The 6,000-nt window shown below is 41.8% G+C and overlaps 1 protein-coding gene across 1 annotated transcript in view; it reads right to left on the reverse strand.

Annotated features, from left to right (window-relative positions):
* The window catches only part of KCND3 (potassium voltage-gated channel subfamily D member 3), a 243,247-nt gene extending 240,244 nt beyond the window's left edge, over nt 1-3,003 (reverse strand). Inside the window, exon 1 of the mRNA XM_033919250.1 lies at nt 2,919-3,003. The gene's annotated coding sequence lies outside the window, so the exon portion shown is untranslated. The remainder of the gene's footprint in view (nt 1-2,918) is intronic.
* Between the last annotated feature and the right edge of the window lie 2,997 nt (nt 3,004-6,000).

The raw sequence follows: 6,000 nt of genomic DNA on the forward strand, positions 1-6,000 counted from the left end.
GGAATTGGTGGAGAGGAAAATGGTGGTGGAATTCAAAAAAGCATGGGATAAACATAGAGGATCTCTAATTATAAAACAAAGGATGTATATTAAAGAACTAAGGCCGGTACTGGACAGACTTGCACGGTTTGTGTCCCATGTGTGGTGATTTGGTGTAGGATAGGCTGGGGAGGGCATCAATGGGAACTCCACTAACTTGGAACATGAGGATGTTACTGGCCAGACTTTATTGTAGATATCCTGCAAACAGGATGGTTGGACGGCAACTTCAGCATTTGGAACCTATGACAATACCAGGTGGACTTTACAGTCTATGAGCCAGAAATATAAAAGAAGAGACAAGTTAATTGAATCATGTATTTTTACATTACATTAGTGATTTCTATTCTGCCATTACCTTGTGGTTCATATGAGTTGTCTGGATATTTTTGGAGGTGCTAAAGGGTGAAGTGGATTGCATATGGGGCTCGAGATGGATCTTGCTGTGTTAGTTTGTCTTTATGTAGTTTTTGAATAGCAGGGTTTTTATTTCTTTTTTGAAGGTTTTGTAGTCTGCGGGCGAGATCAGTAAATTGGAGAGTTGGTGGTCTAGTTTTGCTGCTTGGGTGGCTAGGAGGTCATCGTACATTTTTTTTTCATTTGACGTTTTTGATTGGAGGGTGCGTGGGTTCTCCTATGTCTGGTTGTGGTGGTTTGAATTAGTCGGTTGTTCCAGTAGGATGGGCTGTCTCCGTTTATGGCTTTGAATAGTAGGCAGTAGAATTTGAAGAGTATTCTTGCTTGTATTGGGAGCCAGTGTGAGTCGAGGTTTGCCGCTGTGATGTGGTCGTATTTCCTCAGTGAGTAGATAAGTCTTAGAGCTGTATTTTGTACTGTTTGTAGTTGTTTTATCATGGTTGCGGGGCAAGAGAGATAGAGGATGTTGCAGTAGTCTAGTTGACCTAGGACTAGGGATTGGACCACTAGTTGGAATTGTTTTCTGTCGATGAATTTTTGAATTTGTCTTAATGGGTATAACTAATGGGCAGACTTGATGGACCATTCAGGTCTTTATCTGCCGTCATTTACTAAGTTACTATGTTAGATACTGCTCTAACCACTAGACCACATCTTTGTTCCTGCTGCCATATTTTCACTTGAAGAAGCTCTATTGGAAAGCTAAACCAGCCCAAGTGGTAGGCAGTAACCTTTCCTTTTAATGTCTCAGAGGTGCCTTAAAATCTGGCAAGTCTTTATTTCAACATTTTGATTATTTGCTTTAACTTACAGCTGAGGAGAGGATTTGCTTCTGATTTTGAACGGAATAATCTGCCGAGGTCTAAGATTTTTTTTTTTTCTCCCTTTTTTGGCACTGCGCCTTTCTCCAACTGAATATTAGGCAACAGCCTCAAATGTCTGCTTGTTGAGCTGCATATCAATTAACTCTGCTTGACAAACTAGCCTTCATCAATTATTTATTAGCTCAACGTGAAGAGAATGATCAGGATTTGGACACATCTTTGATTTGAGAAGCGAAAGGAAATGAAAAAAAGAATGAAAGAAAAAAATGAACACCACCTGCCAGTAGACTATCTAATCTGAATGAGAAAATGTGTTGGAATGTAGCCCAAACCGCACATAAGTGCGGAGGAATCATGTGATGTGGCTGAAAGAAGCAACCTTTGGGAAATGGGGCAGGGAGGAGTGAAACTGGGACAGACCGAAAGTCCATCAAGCCCAGAATCCTATTTCCAACTGTGGCCAACCCAGGTCCCACGTACCTAGCTAGATCCCGAGTAGTAAAATAGATTTTATACTGCATATCCTAGAAATAAACAGTGGATTTCACCAAACCATCTCAAAAATAGCCGTTGGACTTCTCTTTTAGGAAATTATCCAAGCCTTTTTTAAACCCCGCTAAGCTAACTGATTTCACCACGTTCTCTGTCAACAAATTCCAGAGTTTAACTACACGTGGTGTGGATAAATATTTTCTCCCGGTCTATTTTAAATCTACTACTTAGTAGCTTCGTCGCAGGCCCCCTAGTCCTAGTATTTTTGGAAGCGATTCACATCTACCCTTTCCACTCCACTCATTATTTTATAGACCTCTATCATATCACCCCTGTGCCATCTCTTCTTCAAGCTGAAGATTCCTAGCCACTTTAGCCTTTCTTCATAGGGAAGTCGTCCCAAACTTTTTATCATTTTTGACGCTCTTCGCTGTAGAACTGCAGACAGTATTCAAGCTGCAGACGAACCATAGACCGATACAAGAGTATTATAACATTTTCATCTTTATTTTCCATTCCTTTCCTGATAATTCCTAACATTCTGTTTGCTTTCTTAGTCACTGCCTCACATTGAGTTGAGGGTTTCAACGTATCCTCAACAATGACACCTAGATCTATGTCCTGGCAGTGACTCCTAACACAGAACCCAGCGTCACCCAGGTTCCTCTTTCCCACTTTCATCACTTTGCACTTGCTCCCATGAACCCCCTCTTCTACGAAACCGCACTAGCGGTTTTTTGTGCAGAGAGCTGCGCTGCTCCCGATGCTCATAGAGTTCCTTTGAGCATCAGGAGCAGCGCGGGAGATTCAACGCGGCTCCCTGCGCTAGAAACTGCTAGCGCAGTTTCGAAGAAGCAGGGGTAAATGTCATCTGCCATTCTGATGCCTGTTTCACAACATCCTCTTGCAATTTTTCGCAATCCTCTTGTGATTTAACAACTTGGAACAACTTTGTGTCATCAGCAAATTTAATTGTCTCACTAGTTATTCCCATCTCTAGATCATTGATAAATATGTTTAAAAAGCAGCGGTCCTAGCACAGATCTCTGGGGAACCCCACTATTTACCAAGTGAAACACTCCACAATCACACAACCCCAAGGAAACCAACAATGCAATACTCCAAACACCTCATGGATATACTCACTTGTTCCCTAATTAAAAGGAATTAACTTTCAATAGAATTTCATACGATCATGATATGTTCAGCTCAAAGAATACTATCAGGCCTGTAGGAAAGAGCCTCAGACTCCCAGCCTGCCTCTGTTCATTAGCTTTCAAGCAGGCTGTATTAATGAGCTACCTGATTGGCTCAAAACCCTCCTCCTCGCTATGGTTCTTTATTAATTTTATAATTCCCTATAGGACCACAGGGAGGAGGAGGGTTTTGAGCCAATCAGGTAGCTCATGAATACAGCCTGCAGCAGGCTGGGAGTCTGAGGCTCTTTCCTCCTTTCCTGATGGTATCCTTTGAGCTGATCAAAGCTCAAAATTCTATTGAAATTTCTATTGAAAGTTCATTCCTTTTAATTAGGGAACAAGTGAGTATATTCCTGAGGCGTTTGGAGTATTGAACGCCACTATTTACCCACTCTCTGTTTTCTGTCTTTCATCCAGTTCTTAATCCATCCCATGACTTTCTAATTTCCTCAGGGGTCTTTCATAAGGTACTTTGTCAAATGCCTTTGACAATCCAAATACACAATATCAACTGGCTTACCTTTATTTCTGGCTTGGTCTTACTTTCTGCTACTCTTACCTTCCATCTTTCTCTACTTTGTTTTTTTTAAAATAATTTTAGTCTATTATGTTTTTAGTGAACCATTTATCATATTATTATACTACTTTACCATTATATAATCATATTTTTTAATAATATTGACTGTTCTGCGTTCATTGTACTATGTTTGTTTTTAGTATTGCCATTTTACTGCCTTTTATATTTCTGTGGTTTAATATGATTGTTTCAATATCATTGTGCTTATCTTACCATTTCTTATTACATTACATTGGTGTCTTCTATCCTGCCAATACCTTTCAGGTCTAGGCGATTTACAAGACTTGGCCTGGGCATTCCCAGGGAGATTACCGGTACAATGTTGATGGATATAGTATGCGTCGGGATCTGGGAAGGATCGATACGGTTTGACAAATTTCTTGACTAGTATGCTATTCAGTTCTTTCCTGAATGTTTTGTAGTTGGGCGTCGTGGTCAGCAGATTGGAGAGGTGGCGGTCTAGTCTCGCTGCTCTGCTGGCTAGAAGTCCGTCATGTATTTTTTTTGCTTTGCATGCCTTTGATTGGGGGGTGGGTGAAGTGTGCTTGCGTTCTCCTTGGTCTGGATATGTTTTTCCTGATTAGGCGGTTGTTCAGATAGCTTGGTTCATTTCCACTTAGGGCTTTGAATAGGGTGCAGTAGAATTTGTATTGTATGCGTGCTTCTACTGGGAGCCAGTGTGAGTCTTGGAAAGCGGAGGTGACGTGGTCATATTTTTCAGCGAGTATATCAGTCTAAGACAGTGGTTCTCAACCCTGTCCTGGGGGACCTCCAGCCAGTCGGGTTTTCAAGATATCCCTAATGAATATGCATGAGAAAGATTTGCATGCCTGTCACTTCCATTATATGCAAATCTCTTTCATGCATATTCATTAGGGATATCTTGCAAACCTGACTGGCTGGAGGTCCTCCAGGACAGGATTGAGAACCACTGGTCTAAGAGCTGTATTTTGGACTGTTTGTAATTGTTTTAGCATGTAGGTGGGGCATGACAGGTATAGTATATAATGTCAGGGGTCTCAAAGTCCCTCCTTGAGGGCCGAATCCAGTCGGGTTTTCAGGATTTCCCCAATGAATATGTATGAGATCTATGTGCATGAACTGCTTTCAATGCATATTCATTGGGGAAATCCTGAAAACCCGATTGGATTCCAGCCCTCGAGGACTGGAGTTGCCCATGTCTGCACTAGTCCATCTGCACATAGCAAACCCCCTAAATCAGGGGTGTCAAAGTCCCTCCTTGAGGGCCGCAATCCAGTCGGGTTTTCTGGATCTATGTGTATGCACTGCTTTCAATGCATATTCAGTGGGGAAATCCTGAAAACCCGACTGGATTGCGGCCCTCAAGGAGGAACTTTGAGATCCCTGGTGTATATGTATATATAGTATAGTATTTATATTATCTACACTTCCCCCTCTGCATTCACGGTTTCACCAATCGCGGTTTCGGTTGTTCGCGGTTTTTGGTTTGCAGCCTCCACTCCCAAAATTACATCACAGAAAATTGCTGCTCCCAGAGATGTACAGAGGAAATTGCTGATCTTTCCTCAAAGGAGCAGGTCAGTTATTCACGCTTTTATTATTTTCTCCAGGGTTTTGTAACAGAAAACCATGAATAACATATGAAAAGTTATTTGTGGTTTTTCTGTATTCGCTGACTTATTCCCCTATCACCGCGAATGCGGAGGGGGAAGTGTATTGGTTTAAACATTATTCATGTGTTATTAAGAACATAAGAAACGCCTTCACCGGATCAGACCGAGGTCCATCTAGTCCGGTGTGCGGCCCATTTAGGTACTCCCTTATGGAGACCCGACTTTACCGTATCCCTCAATATGATATGCAAGAAGGTGTGCATCCAACTTGCTTTTGAATCCCAGTACAGTAGTCTCCGCCACAACCTCCTCCGGGAGTGCATTCCAAGCACCCACCACCCGCTGTGTGAAACAGAACTTCCTGACAGTTGTCCTGAACCTGCTGCCACTCAGTTTCAGGCTATGACCTCTTGTCCGTGTCACATCAGAAAATGTTAGCAATGCTGCTTCTTGGTCTATTATATCAAATCCTTTTAATATTTTAAAAGTCTCTATCAAATCCCCTATAAGAACATAAGAATCCCTTATAAGAACATTCTAGTATCTCACTAGCCCCCTGAAAAAGGCATCTGCCGAAACTGGGATCCTAGTTGGGAGAATAACAGAAGAGAGCGCTTCGCTTTCTTGGACTTTATTGTGTACCAATAAATGAAGCACTTCTGGCTGGATCTAGACATCTCACTTTCCTCTCTTGGTTTTTCTTTTGCTCGCTTCTACGAGGCAGGTTGTGTGCCTTTCTCTGCTATTTCCATAAATTGTTTCCCATGTCATTTACGGAGACTTTTGTTTTGTTTTCAGTTTTTCTGCTACAGCACCAATATTGTTGGCAGGGTTCGCTCTGGAGGAAAAAAAAAATA

The sequence above is a fragment of the Geotrypetes seraphini genome, chromosome 13, assembly GCF_902459505.1.
Source record: "Geotrypetes seraphini chromosome 13, aGeoSer1.1, whole genome shotgun sequence".
Classification (NCBI taxonomy): Eukaryota; Metazoa; Chordata; class Amphibia; order Gymnophiona; family Dermophiidae; genus Geotrypetes; species Geotrypetes seraphini.